This window comes from Chiloscyllium punctatum, chromosome 2 (genome assembly GCF_047496795.1).
Source record: "Chiloscyllium punctatum isolate Juve2018m chromosome 2, sChiPun1.3, whole genome shotgun sequence".
Classification (NCBI taxonomy): Eukaryota; Metazoa; Chordata; class Chondrichthyes; order Orectolobiformes; family Hemiscylliidae; genus Chiloscyllium; species Chiloscyllium punctatum.
This window is the reverse complement of record NC_092740.1, coordinates 74,359,552-74,375,430: the sequence shown is the minus strand read 5'-3', so window position 1 is coordinate 74,375,430 and position 15,879 is coordinate 74,359,552. Positions and strand designations below refer to the sequence as shown.

The following is a 15,879-nucleotide window of genomic DNA, read 5'->3' as shown; positions in this document are numbered from 1 at the left end:
AAAGGTTCAATTCTGGTAAGGCATCGGAGCTCAGAGACAAACTGAGCAGTTAGAACCGAGAAGTTGATCAAAGATGGTCAACATGAATCTATCAAAGGTAGCTCATGCCCAACTAACTTTAGTGACATTTTTGATTCGATTACTAATGTGATAGATGAATGGAGTGGCAACTCAGGCTGTCTATGTGGATTCTCAAAGGATTTGATATGTTCCACACAAAATAGTAGAAGAAAGAGTATGGAATTAGAGGTAACCTTGTGACACTTCAGTAATTCATTGGGAAGTGAATTACTGGAAATATGGCAAATGGTGAATGTCTAGGGTCTGCACTGGATCTTTAGTTTTTTGTCATACATGATAATAACTTGGGTAAACGAAAAACGCTGAAGAGTGTAAAACTAATCAGATGCTTTGTTCAAAGACAGAACAGGCATGATAGTATCCTTCTGAGCTAGGAGGTTGTACAGTTCTTTAACTCTGATGAAGGATCAAAGCTAGGAAGATAGGAACAGGAGTAGGCCATTCAGCCTGTCAAACTTGCTCTGCCATTCAGCAAAATAGCAGCTGATCTCTGGCCCAACTCCACATCCCAGTCTTGGGCCACCATTCCCTAGATACTCTTGCTTAATAAAAGTTAGTCTCACAATAAAATTTATTCTTACAATAATTCTTACACCCAATTCTAGGATCTTCAACCAGTAGAAATTGTTTATCTTAATCTACCCAGCCTTTCCTGTTAATATCCTGAAAACCATTATTAGATAGCTTCTAAACTCTAGAGAATAAAGGCCTGATTTGTCTAATCTCTCCTCATAATTTAACCCCTGAAATCCCATTTAATCTTTCTAAACCTGCGATAAACTCCCCCAGGACCAAAACATCCTTCTCAAGGTGTAGCATCCAGATCTCAGTAGGGTCTAACTTGCATTTGTGTAACTGCAAGACACTCCCTCAGAGGCTACAGATACAAGGTCAACTGGAGCTTTAAATGCTAACAGATTTTTGTTGGCCAAATTATTAGAGGTCAGGGAATAAAGGTGCCTGCATGGGGAATTGCTCTAGCATGTTCAAATGGAATGCCTCTGAGTTCAAGGGGTTAAAAAGACCACTGTTATTGCTAAGTTCTTTCAATGATCATCCATGCCATGCCTGACCTGAAAGAGTTTCATGATTGTCAAATGTTCAATTAATCAATACCAACAAACTAATGAACACAGAAAATAACCAGTGCAAAAGCAGGACAAGTTACATTAGGACTTTTGAATCTACCTGGGAGTTGTCACTTACATCAGTAGCTGACAGAAATATTCTGAGTGGGGAGGGGGGTGGTGGTGGTGTTAAAATGGAGGCCAACGACGTGATATATTACAATGGAGACCAGAACAGTCACACACCACTGACAAGCAGCAGTTTTACATGCATCAGGGGTGCCTCACATATGGCAATCTGGTCCTTTAAGTTCCAATTTCACTTATTTTTCTTTCTATTTGTCTAAGTTTTTGTTAAAAATTCATCAAGGTTGAACATTTGTTGCTGCTGCCTCAGAGGTGGAAATTCCAAATCAAAACACTAAATCTTGTACCCAGAATATAAAATCATTTTTCTAAAGCTGTCTGTATGGAATTACATGTTCTGTTGTTAATTAAAGTTAGGTGTTTACATATTTGTTGGTCTCGAGTCAATTTGCTCCAAAGAACTAACACCCACATTTATTATTTGTAAAGGAATGATATTTTTAGGCACTTTTGTATTGTAAAATTTCAACTAACTGTTCATATACTACTCCTGCTGTTAGCTACTCTTGGCAATTTACTATGTTCCAGCAATAACAGTGATTCATTTATGTGCATCTTCTACCTGCCACTGGATGCTTAGTACACAACAGTGCCACTGAAAATGCAAATAATGGGAATAGTGACATCAAAAAGATTGGCACAGCATTGCTCTTTCAAAGTAGAATGACAAAGCGAAAGATTCTTGCATTAGGTGTAACCATTACCTGGGTATTCTCTCAGCCCACATTAGGCCATGAATGCTTATGCCAGGCCTACAAAATTAAAAGTAAGCTCATTGGACTATTGAAGTGCTGTACTGCTGATGCTACTGCAATGTATTCCAGAATGAACTCTTCATCACTGGATGACAGCATGATAGAAACATAAACAAATGAACTATAAAAATAAGTGTACCACTACATCTGCAGGATGTGAGCATGCACTATCCTTCAACTCCCTAAACCATAAATTTGCAGATACTAATAGCAGGTGTCAACACTATCTTTTTAAGTGAGGGATTTAAAATACAAAATTTGCATCTGCTTCCTCATAACGCTGCACAGCAATTATTTTTTTCAAAGCAGAGCAAAGTGATGAACACCTCCTTTACAAGTTCCTTGATCTACAAGGGCACATTGGCATAAATATTCCAGTTTCAGAGCAGACTTCCCAGGATACACTGTATGCAGAAAAGACACACTGGAAGCACTACTGAATCAAATAATAAAAAAAGGTAATTTCTCAAAAAAAATTTGCTAAATTTAAATTTCAAACTTCACAAGGGAGCATTTCACTTGGTCTCACCATATGGTTTACTATGTAGTTTAAGCTGAAAGTACAAGTTCATGCTACCAATCAGCTAACAATTTAACATAAATACTAATGACCTATTTATGATTACTATCATTAGTTGTAAGCATCTTATTTTCTGCCAAGTTTAATGTTGATTAGATTGTAAATGTGGCAAGTTTTCTTGAACAAAATTGAAATAATTTTGAAACTGAAAAACGTCCTGCGGTTAAAGGAAAACTCACCCAGTCTTTCTGTTCACAAATGCTATCTAGTGTTGTTCATCACAAGTTTTAGCTTTTGAACATCAGGTTAAGATCCAAAGGTTTTGTGGATAATTAAACAGCAACATTGACCTCAGCTGATTCAGGAATTTCAACGGTAACAAACGGTCTTGATTCATTGGCTTAGGGAAGAGAAATAAAACTATTGGGGATTGCAATGTACTGACCCAATGAGTTGGAGGGGGGATAAAAGGAAAATACTGCATGCTGTGGATGCTACAAATCTGAAACAAAATTCTATGTCAGAGAAAGTCAGCAGATTTGGCAGTATCTACGCAGACAGAAACAGAGTTGAAGTTTTGAGTACAGCATGACGACTCTTCCCAATTGAATTACTTGAGGAAACCAAGAATATGGCATTTAACTTTGCTATTTAGCATGGTATTGTCAGCAAAGTAAAAAGCGCAGGTCAGGCAGATTCCTGAAGAAGGGCTTATGCCCGAAACGTTGATTCTCCTGCTCCTTGGATGCTGCTTGACCTGCTGCGCTTTTCCAGCAACACATTTTCAGCTCTGATCTCCAGCATCTGCAGTCCTCACTTTCTCCTAAATAGCAAAGTAAGCCAAGAGGATGGCACGAAACAGCTGAGAGGAGACAGATTGCCCTGCATTCGTACTAAGTCAGAATGACTTGGGTGCCCTGTAAACTGTTGGGTGGTTCCTGATTTTGGGATTCCTGATTACATTCCTGGGTTTCAGACTTTCAAAAGCGTTTAAGTGCACTGGCTAATTCATTCACAGACCTACCCCCTGCATTTCAGACTTGGCTATGTCCATTGTAGAGACATTCATGTTTCGTCATCTGGAATGTTCCTGGAGTCAGACCATCTCTGTGTAGAGTTGTGGTTCACAGCACCACACAGGTATTGTGAACCACAGGCTGCTTAATGAAATTGTTCAAAAAGGTCTCCCTCAAGTCCCACTCCAAATTATGACCCTTCACCAAACTCCCATGGCCTCGGACTCAGTTGTTTCAACAGACAAATGGATTTCCAGAAGCCAAGCCAAAAAATGCATGAAGTGGCTTGACTGAGAGCCCAGAAAGTTGTTTTTTAAAAAGAAAATGGAAGACTAAATTAAAGACATGAGAGTTTAAAAAAAAAATTTGATATTCTATTTTCACTATAGGGTTACTGGTTTCTATACATTGCATAATGGTTAAATGCGCATGAAAGTGGCACTGTTTGGCAGAGGGGTAGGTGAAGGGCATAAGATGCATGCAACGCAGGCCTTACTTTTCTCACAATGACTCAGACCAAGCTCCATAGCACTGAGCTGCTCCTCTTAATCAACCATCTTTGGTACCGGCAGCCTGTGAATGCTTGCCAATTCTTTGGGCCTGTTAGCCAGATTGTAGTCTGCACTCACCTCGGTTATGAAGAATGTGACTTTTGAGCTACTTTTTCCCTCCCCAAGGTGTGTGTGCAAAGTAGGGAATTTTTCTGACACCAACTACCTTCAGAGGATGAAAATCCAGGCCATTAACTAAGTGAAAAAGAAAGTAGATGAAATTAATGCGAACCAAGGTGAACATGTACATTTTGGTTGTAATGAAACAAATGCAGAATTTTTTTAATAAGAGACTAGGAAAAGTTGGTAAGGAAAATGATTTGGTCATTGAGCACTGGGATAAGTCAGATTGTTCTGAACTTTTGGAAATCTCTTCCTAGACATTGGGAATTATTGCACACAGATTTAAGGCGGAGATCCACAGACTTTTAGACATTAATGCAATCAAAGGATAAGGGAATTAGGGTGGGAAAGTGTACTTGAGATAGATCAGCCATGATGATATTGAACAGCAGAGCTGATTTGAGGGACAAAATAGACAATTTTTGCTCCTTTTTTGTAAAAATATACTTTTAGGGCCCCTGCAGATAAGTGCACACATATTTTCTAATCAACTTGTGCAGATACATTATTACACACCTTTGGAGGAGGAGGAGGGACATGAATTCAGGCCTCCTGGCTCAGAGGCAGAGACATTACCACGGTACTGAGACAGCCCTTAAGTGAACATAGATTAGTTGAGATCAGATTGGGTTCAGCTGCGATGCCAACATGACTGAATTTTCTGACAAATCTCGGATCACTTTATAAAAGATTTCGAACAGCATCAATCCCTTTTTACTTTAGTCTCTAAGTAATCAGATAAATGACAGTAAAAATTCAAATTGGCATGTTTGGTATTTGTGCAATGTATTCACTTCATATTTTTAGTTTTAAAGATGAGGTCTATGACACTTTTCAGTGACAACTGAAACCTTTGAGGTATCATACAGTTCTGAGCAAGTTGCTGTATGTTCCTGTAGATCACAAAGGTGAGACATTTGCAAATTTTGTAATCAATAATCATTCTTAAATATCAACAAATTCAGAAATAATGCAGAATGTGACTTGAAAGACAAAATTTAAAAAATACAATGCCCAGAATAGCTTTTGCTTTCTGGTAATTTTTTTGCACAGCTACAGTGTTCCCACCATCTATTTCCAAAAAAAAAACCTGCCTGAAGGTTTTAAACAGGTTAGATGTGCAACTCAACACTCCTGTTAAAATAGGATGCCTTGGGCTATGGACCACACCCTATCTTCAGTATTATTCACACACCTGTGTTGAATAGTGGACCTGAACCACTAAGTGAAACAAACCTTTTATCTAGTGCATCGACATGCAGGTTATTATAGTGTACTGACAATAAGTTCACTTCCAAGACATATAAAATTTCTTGCATTCTTTTCTATTAGAAGATGGCCTGTAGTGCTTCTGTAATTGAACGGTCATTTTTATAAAAGATTTTCTCTGGAAGCAGCTGTGTATGCGCTATTTGGTCAGCTTATTCTAGTTCAGCAGTTGGAACACTCCAGCACATGATCTGTCCTATGTTGGTGTAAGGAATAAAAGTAAAATCTGTTTCCTGATTAAGCTCCAGTTCTACTTTTTCAAAAGTCACTGGATAGGGACAAGATTGCATTCAACTGTGGTGTCCTCCAAAGTCAAAATGCTTAGAGTATTATTGATCAGAACCTGAGGTATCAAAAGAACGGTTTTACACAGAACCACAACCCAATAACAACTTTTGACAGAGAAGACAGCAAATTGAATTTGAAATTCAAAAGAAAACTCATGAAGGTAAATGATAAAACCAAGACTGAACCATGACTTGCAACTGAAGTCATGACGCCTAAAAATGCTTGAGCATTAAACTTAAATCCCACTCAGAAGGTGTTGACATGAGGGGTTTGGAAATTAAATTTATCCTGGTCTGCCTTCTGAATGAGAAAGTTTCAAAAAGTTATTGGCCACTCCACAGTCCTAATCAACCAAACGTCAGCAGAAGAGCACATGATTTAGACACAGATTTACATGGAATCATGAATCACTGCTGAAGCAATCACAGCACACTTTGAGAATCCTAATTAGAAAGCACTTTTTTTTAAAAACCAGGACTACTTGTTGGACTAATTTACAAATAACAGATAATAAGCATGTTGAAGTGCCTGACATCAGTGGGGCTTCATTTTCAAGATGGGAAAAGCCAAGAGACTTAACAACTTGCAGTCAAATAGTAGTGTAGGTTTATGAACAGGGTGCACAAGAATGTTGCACATTTAACTGAGGTTCACTCTTATTTCATGTTGAGTGCAAGCCAACAGAGTAATTTTGTTCGCCTCAAGTAGAATGAGAAAAAAAACATTCCACTTATAAGGTTTTAAAAAGTAATCAGGTTATATGAAAGTGGGGAAGCAGTAGAAACAGGAAGGGGAGAAAGAATATGTACTAGACTGTAGTGGATTTTCAGTCTGTTCCTTTTGTTTGTAAAGTTCTCAAGACTTAGGCTTTAAATTGGTTAAATCAACCCAACTAAATTTAAATTTTGCAGCACAGTACGCACACATAATATTGCTAACTTGGGTTGCATCACCAATAAACTACTGGATTTAATATCTAGCTCAACCTCATATGACCTATGGACAATACCACAACTAGTGAACTATCAACCAACCAGAGTTGCATTTCCATACTGTACTTCCAATTTAAGCAAAGTACACTGCTAATTCAAAAATTCTGAAAATCTGATCAAACTAACAGTCCCAAAATACTTCAGCAGTCCTTTTAGATTTTTGGGATAGGAAACTTTAATTACTATACTGGTAATGCAAAGCCCTGCATTTTAAACAAAAAATAGAAGTGTCTCCTAACTACAGCATACTTCCCATGTTAAATTCAATTCATTTAAATTATTTTATCACTTCTTATACCTTCATTCCTCACTGTTTATTGTTAGTAATAAAATCCTAAACAATACAATTTTAATGCAAGACTATTTGTGTATTTTATCAGACCAGTGTTTTGTACTGCATAAGACTGTGATAGGTCAAATAAAAATTGGTATAGAAAGATTTAAATGAAAATTTTGCATAAGCATTTGCAAATCAAAGTGGCCATTGTTAGCATGTATTAAAAATCTAAAAATGCATATACACTGCTCAAGCAAAATGTTTAACTACAGTTTATTTTAAAATTGCATTGTTTAGAATTTTATTAGTAATAATAAACAGTGAGAAATTAAGGTATAACAATTGATAAAATAAATGAATTGAATTTATCATGAGAAGTATGCTGTACTTAAGAAACACTTATTTTGTATTAAAATGGCTTTGCATAGCCAGTATAATAATTAAAGTATTCCTATCCCAAAAGTCTAAAAAGGAGCTGCTCAAGTATTTTGGGACTGTTACTTTGATCAGATTTTCAGAATGGCTTTTGCTTGAAATGTTGATTTTCCTGCTCCTTGGATGCTGCCTGACCTGCTGTGCTTTACCATCACCACACACTCGATGCGCATAAGAGTTAATAGAGTCATTTTTAAAAGTATACAGTTCAGCATATAAGAAATGTTACAATTTTCCAATTATACCGCATACCTGGGTTTGCAAAATAAAGTGGATAAAACAGCAATATCTTTGTAAATAAATGTCACTCATTCAGTGATGACCTATCTGGGAAGAACAAAGATTAAATTCAATGAACCTTAATGGAAAGTACTTTTTGAGGCTCATAAACAGAGGTTACAGTAGTAAAGGTTAAAAAGGTGCAAAACATATCAGTCTGTTTTTTTGAACTGGTTGTATGAATGTGGGTTAGGGGCAATTCATTTTGGTCAAAAGGAGCAGTTCCCCACATTTAAAATTTGTTGAAAACACTGGAACAATGAAGTCAATTCATTGTTTAACTAACTGATAGAAGACAGGAAATATAGTCTAACTTCAAAATTTAATGCCACTTGTACAGCTATGTTACAAGAATTCTCAAATCTAAAAAAAAGTGTTTAATGAACAAAAAGATTGGTTATGTTGAATCAATGATTGCAATGATTTTTGTTATATCAAAATTTACAATATTACTTAATATAGAGGCTCCTTCACTTTCCAGTAATAAATCATTGCAATTGTACTTTGACCTGTTTAGTTCTACTCAATTTAAATTTTTCCTGAAATAAAAAGTAGGCTTAATGTAATGAGGAGTCTCATTATTGCTGGGACACCACAGTTAACCTTTCTGGTATGCAGGCTTCACTGATCAACACTGTGAAAGACAAGATCGACTTTACAGTATTACTGTGGGAACAGAAGTCTAACAGCACAAACATTCACAAAATAGTTTCTTTAACGTTGAACCCAGAACAGGCTGGAATTCACTTTTTCCTCTGAATGTCATCAATAGGCCAAGGGCTGACAGATAAATACTGAAATAACTTCTTTGTGTATTCATATTTGATCTCAGATTGTATATGGTTGAATTCCATTTACTAATTAAATTAAGTTTTAAAGTTAGAAAACATCATAAAATGATTTGGCAGCGAAATGATTGCACTGGCCATGTGATTTTACTCCAGTGAGTAGTTTTTAAAAATCTGAAAAACTTAAAGAAAACAAAATACCATAGGCACACAACTTGCCGCAGGTTATTAATTGTCTTATTAGAACTACCACTTTACTAGATTTGTGAAACAGAACACATCCATCATTATTTTTGTTGGGATTACTGTGAATTAATGTACAATGGAGATGTTAGAAGCCAAGTTTGGATACCTCATTTTTGATCTTTACCTCCAAAGGTAAAATAGTCATCCTAATTGAGACGCATGTGAACATTAAGTGAATTGCAGCTTTTTATTGGAAAAATATATCCAAAAATATTTCATGTTGTAATCCATGCAAAAGTAGTTAATGCTATGTTCACTCGCTCCACTTGAATGTAGTTAGGAATAGGGATGATGGACCGGATATTCTGATAGCTGGAACACAATTCCAGTCTGTGGCAGAAGCTATGCACTGGAATCCCTGATGTAGAAGACTCCACTGGAAATGCGAAGGATAGTGAAGATTTTGATAGGAAAGTCTTCCAATTCCGAAAGCCAAAAAACCTCTTCATCCGGAGTGCTCTACTTCCTGTAAATTCGTAGTTACCCAAGAACAGTTAGACAACTAAAAACCTGGTCTAACTTCTGGTTAAGTATTAAGCTGCATATCCCCACACATTCACTCACTGAACTACATCTCCCTTTAACCCCTTGAGGTGATCATTGACACATTCTCAGCTCCAACCTGATTTGATTAGATTTGATACCGCCTTGCGTCAGCACTGACTCCCACTCTGCCGCCTTAGTTATGGAAGGGATGTGTTGGTAAGTCTGACCTAACCACCACCCAGTCTGCCACAAGATCACAATCACTTACCTATGTCACCCTTCCCTAATATCCTAACCCACATGTATCTCAGATATTTACAGAACCTGTCATGGTGTCTAGCCATGTCGCTGGACATTTAAATCTCAGCATGGCACACTGACTGTTGTAAAAGGCAGCACAGTTGAATTTCTACTTTCCTACAGAATTTGGGAAGTTTTGATTTCAAGTACACACATCATTTCTGAAAGAGCTCGGTTTGAAATTCCCAGCTAAATATACAGAGCTCGTTAGTAATGTTAAAACAAGGTGAACAGATGGTAATCTGACAGTGCTTTCCACTCAGAATATTCAGGCTGATAGTTGTAGAAATAGTTGTAGAAGTAATCCATGGAGTGCAATATGCTAGGGCTACAGAAATATACCTCACCATTTATGGTTAGTCGGGCACCATTTATGGTTAGTTGGGCTTAATAACATTCTACCAATAATGTTCAAATTTCACTGGATTGTCATGGAGCCTGGAGGATAGAACACGGTTTGAAGAAATAGTACAGCATTTGGTCTCTTTCTTGGAGCAATTTCCCTCACTCAGTTAAAGGTAACAGAAGCCAAAGCAAACAAATTATAAAACTGAAGCAAGATACTCTGTGATCATGAAAAGATTAAGACTTAGAGTCATAGAGATGTACAGCACAGAACCAGATCCTTCGGTCTAACTTGCCCATGCCAGCCCAGACATCCCAACCTAATCTAGGTACACTTGCCAGCACCTGGCCCATATCCCTCCAAACTCTTCCTATTCACATACACATCTAGGTACCTTTTAAATATTGCAATTGTATCAGGCTCCACCAGTCCGTGTGGCAATTCATTCCATAAATGTACCACCCTCAGTGTGAAAAAGGTTGCCTCTTGGGTCTCTTTCATATCTTCCACCCCTCACCCTAAACCTATGCCCTATAGTTCTGGACTCCCCCAACCCAGAGAAGAGGCCTAGTCTATTTATTCTACCCATGCCTCTCATGATTTTATAAACCTCTATAAGGTCACCCCTCAGCCTCCAACGCTCCAGGGAAAATAGCCCCAGCCTGTTCAGCCTCTCCCTATAGCTCAAATCCTCCAACCTTGGCAACATCCTTATAAATCTTTTCTGAACCCATTCAAGTTTCCCAACATCCTTCTGATAGGAAGGAGACTAGAAATGCACACAATATTCCAACAGTGACCTAACCGATGTCTTGTACAGCCGCAACATGACCTCCCAACTCCTATACTCAATGCTCTAGCCAATAAAAGGAAAGCATACCAAACGCCTTCTTCACTATCCTATCTACCTGTGACTCCACTTTCAAGGAACTCTGAACCCGCACTCTAAGGTCTCTTTGTTCAACAACACTCGCTAGGATCTTACCATTATACGTATAAGACCTGCCCCGACTTGCTTTTCCAAAATGCAGCACCTCACACTTATCTAAATTAAACTCCATCTGCCACTCTGCAGCCCATTGGCCCATCTGATCAAGATCCCGCTATAATCGGAGGTAACCTTCATTGCTGACCACTACACCTCCAATTCTGGTGTCATCTGCAAACTTAGTAAATATACCTCCTATGTTCACATCCAAATCATTTATATAAATGACGAAAAGTAGTGGACGCAGCATCGATCCTTATGGCACTCCACTGGTCACAAGTCTCCAGCCTGTAAAACAATTCTCCACCACCATCACCCTGTCTTCTACCCATGAGCCAGTTCTGTATCCAAACAGTTAGTTCTCCTTGTATTCCACGAGATCTAACCTGGCCAACCAGTCTCCCATGGGGAACCTTGTTGAATGCTATACTGAAGTCCATATAGATCATGCCCACCGCTCTGCCCTCATCAATCCTCTTTTTTGCTTCTTCAAAAAACTCAAATCAAGTTCACGAGATATGATTTCTCATGCACATGACTTTCTGAAGCTTACCCAATTGTTTCAGAATCTACGTAGAAATTTTCAGAAGTTTCACATTTGGTTTGTCATCCCAGGTGGTGGCAGTAAAATGGAGAGGAACAGTAGTAATGAAAGGGAGGGTTAAAGAGGAAAATTGGATAGGAGAATAAAATTGAAGAGGAAAAAAATGGAACAGCATACTTAAGGAATTAAAATAATGAGGACCCTTCATAAAACACAAATCTGGCCTCAGCCAGAAGAATGCACTCCATTCTGGCAACTGCACTTTACAAAGAATATGAAGGCTTTGGAGAGGGGTTAGAAAAGATTTATGGAAAAAGTTTAGGAAAGAGGGCTCAATTGCACGGTTAGTTTGCACAAACTATTGTTGTTTTCGGTAGAGGAGAGGGCGAGGGAGGTTTTGAGAGGAAATGCTAAAAATCAGGATCCAGAAACAGTAAACAGAGGGAAACTGCTTCCATTGGTGGGAAGATCAGGAATTAGAGGACAGTGATTTAAAATGATTAACAAAGGAACTAATGACGACACAGCAATAACATTCTTGCAGTTAGTAATTAGGATCAGAATGCACTGCCTAACGGACTGGCGAAGTCAGATGCGATCATGGCTATAAAAAGCAGCTGAAGTGAAAACATTTGCAGAGCTTTAGAAAAAAAAGAATGGTGGATGCAGACAGGATGAACATGATGGGTCAAATAGTCTAGATTAGAGTGGTGCTGGAAAAGCACAGCAGGTCAGGCAGCATCCAAGGAGCAGGGAAAAAAAAAAAAATAAATCGACGTTTCGGGCAAAAGCCCTTGGAGGGCTTTCATTCCTGATGACTGGCTTTTGCCCGAAACTGTCCATTTTCCTTCTCCTCGGATGCTGCCTGACCTGCTGGGCTTTTCCAGCATCACTAACCTAGACTCTGAACTCCAGCATCTGCAAACCTCACTTTTGCCATGATGGGACAAATAGCTCGTTTCTGTGCTGCAACCATTCTATAATTCAAATGAGAAACTTGGCTAGTAAAAAGGGGTGATAGTTGAAGGTACACACAGCCATCACCATCTCAAAAGGTATTTTGGATCAGTTGTACAATAACTGTCTTGTAATATATACAGAAAATTCTTTGCATTCACTTCTGAACTAGACAATGGTTTGCACCACAAAACTTCATTTACAGGACTATCATGCTGGTATTAAGACATCTTGCAGATATATATAAATGATGCCAGTTTTGGGCGATACGGTGCTTCGTAGCACTGTTGTCTAACAGCGCTAGGGACCTAGATTCGATTCCACCCTTGGGCAAGTGCTTGTTTGGAGTTTGCACGCTCTCCCCATGTCTGTGCCAGTTTCCTCTGGGTGCACTGGTTTCCTCTCATCAGTCTAAAAGTGTGCAGGTTAGGTAGATTGCCCATAATGTGTAGGGATGGGTTGGCTAGTTCAATTACTCATAGGACGAGGATGAGGACGAGGACCTTGGTGAAATGCTCTTCAGAGGGTTGATGTGGATTTGATGGGCTGAATACCCTTTCACATCAAATCATTCTGCTTGACGCATCCATCCACTTTGTCCCCCCTTGTGCACAATGCTCCAAAACAAAGATTTATATGCACCAGCTGGATAACAAATCAACACTGTTCAGATTGTAAAGCAAAACTACAATCTCACAAAAGAGTAAGAGTTTCATGAACCCAATACATCACAACCAGAATCATTACAAAAGTTAATTGCATTGTTAGGGATTACAATTAAGCTTGTAGTACATTTCAAAAGAATCCTTTTAAACAGTAATGCCATGTCATTGACTCAAATACAGAACCTTAAATGATTTAGTTTGGAGTGTTAATAATGAAATCTCTCACTTCCTATTTCATGCAATTAAAGTAATTAACTGCATCTAATGGTGACGTCAAGGATGAAATTTCATCATGCTACTTCATCCATTAACCACCTCCAGCAGTGAAAACAAATAAGTTGAAAATCTAACTTTGTGATGTGTAGAATCAGTGGGAGACACTTACCTATTTAAATAAAGCAATTAGTTGCTTAGGTATTAGTAAATTAATAGAAATAAACATTTTGCTCAGAATCAACAGATTTTGCTAAAGAATTCAACTTCCTGTGACATTATTGTTTACTAAGGTAGCACAGTAACATTGGATAATCAACTGGACACAGCAGCTAGTATCACGAATCACATAAGAGTGTTACATGCACAAGATATGATTTGGAGATGCCAGTGTTGGACTAAGGTGTACAAAAGTTAAAAATCACAACACCCGGTTATAGTCCAACAGATTTAATTGGAAGCACACTAGCTTTCGGAGCAACGCTCCTTCATCAGGTGATCACCTGATGAAGGAACGTTGCTCTGAAAACTAGTGCTTCCAATTAAATCTGTTGGACTATAACCTGGTGTTGTGTGATTTTTAACTATGTACAAGATAATGCAACTGATACAAAGAGGCCATTGTTAGCAATTCAATCACAGTTGTACTTCCAAGTCCCTGCAGAGAACTGGAATTAATTCAGGGAGAGATTGAAGAATAAGGAACGGATGTTTTCCTGTGATATCCCCAGGTAGAATTGCTTTCAAATAACTATTATAAATATTTCAATTGAAGAAAATTGTAAGTTGGGAACTATCAAGAAGCATTGGCTGCAAAACATGATCCTGAAGTCATGAAAGGCATCATATAAATGCAAGTCTTCCTTTGATTATTTACTGGATGAATAAAGGCTTCCCAAATGGCTAAAGTACAGACACAGATGCTGAGAAAAGGAGCTAGCATTTTTTTTTGAGTGTAGTAGGATTCTTTAAGTTAGCTAATTCAAGGGACTGCATTATTTGAACATTAGAAAATAAGAAATAGGCCAGACATCCCCTCAAACCCATTCTGCCATTCAATAAAATAATATTCGATAAAATTAAATCAGGTTTTCCTTCCCCAGAGTAGGGGAATCCAATGAGAGAGCATAGGTTTAGGGTGAAAGGGGAATGATATAAAGGGACCCAAAAGGGCAGCTTTTTCACACAGACGATGGTGTGTATATGGAATGACCTGTTAGAGGAAGTGATGGAGGCAGGTACAATTGAAATATTTAAAAGGCATCTGGATGGGTCCATGAATAGGAAGGTTTGAGGGGGATATAGGCCAAATGCTGGAAAATGGGACTAGATTAATTTAGGATATTTGGTTGGCACGAACAAGTCAGACCAACGGGTCTATTTCCATGCTATACATCTGAGTCTATAACTCAATCTTGGTTTCAATTCAACATTTCAGTCTGTTTCCCATTACCTGCATTTGCCTTAAAGTTCAAAAGTCTGTCACAACCTGGAATACACAATTGAAACCCAATTTAATGAGTTTCTAAGTTTGAACCTTTAGTCACAAAACATAGAACATTTACATGAGTAACATTTTGGGAGAGACTAAAACCCTCTGATCATCTTGTTATCTCAGAGTTGCAGTGCAAAGGCTGCTCCCCCCAAAAGATAGGACAAAAGCAGCCAAAAAGATGTGCATAGACAAAAAGGAGTTGAACAGTTGCCCTTAAATGGTTTACTATTGTATGATTCTATCAAGTAGATTTGGACCAACAGCAGGTTTACTTCAGTGGAGAGCGAGAAAGCAAGACTGAGCGAGAGTCAGGGGTCAACATATGCATAAGATTATGAAAGAAAATGACTGTGGCGAAGTCATGGAGCAACCTTTACACACAACTGGTTATTCCTTAAGTTCAGGGTTTACACAATAACTCAGCTATCTTGGGTACAGAACTCCAAAGATTAACAACCAAAGAACAAAATAAATTCTTCTGGATTTGACTTAAGTGAGACCCGTGCTGAAACTAGACTGCTGCATGTGGGGAAAGATCCTCTGAACATCTCTCAAGCCCCATCATAATCAGGCGTTTCAGTAAGATAGCCTCTCATTCTGCTAATCAATGAGTACAGGCCCAACCTGTTCAACCATTCCTCAATATTCTCATCCCAGGAATCAGTGACATTTTCTGAACTACCTCTAATACAAGTATACACCTCTTTAAATAAGGAAACGAAAACCTTTTCTGTATTATAGTTGTGTTCAGACTAACAGTCTATCCAATTATAGCAAGACATCCTGACGTAGAGGCTCCATCCCCTTTACATTCCAATCGCCTTTTTAAGTACTGTGTGTATGATAATGTTTATGGAGTTTCATATGGGATGGCACCCAGATACCTCTAAACTGCACCATTTTGTAGTCTCCACATTTAAACAGTATTCTGTTTTTCAAGGGTGACCGGACCAGAAACATTAACTCTGCTTTTTCTCCACAGATGCTGCCAGACCTGCTGAGTGTTTTAGTTTGTTTTTCTAACCCTATTGTAGTTGACAACTTTGTAATT

At 38.2% G+C, this 15,879-nt stretch overlaps 1 protein-coding gene across 2 annotated transcripts in view; it reads right to left on the bottom strand.

Moving 5' to 3' along the window:
* commd10 (COMM domain containing 10) overlaps positions 1 to 15,879 on the bottom strand; it is an 89,665-nt gene that overhangs the window by 34,745 nt on the left and 39,041 nt on the right. The window contains exon 6 of one of the 2 annotated variants that reach the window (XR_011962422.1): positions 4,216 to 4,332. The exons of the other annotated variant lie outside the window; for it this stretch is intronic. The gene's annotated coding sequence lies outside the window, so the exon portion shown is untranslated. The remainder of the gene's footprint in view (positions 1 to 4,215; positions 4,333 to 15,879) is intronic. 2 annotated transcript variants of the gene reach the window in all.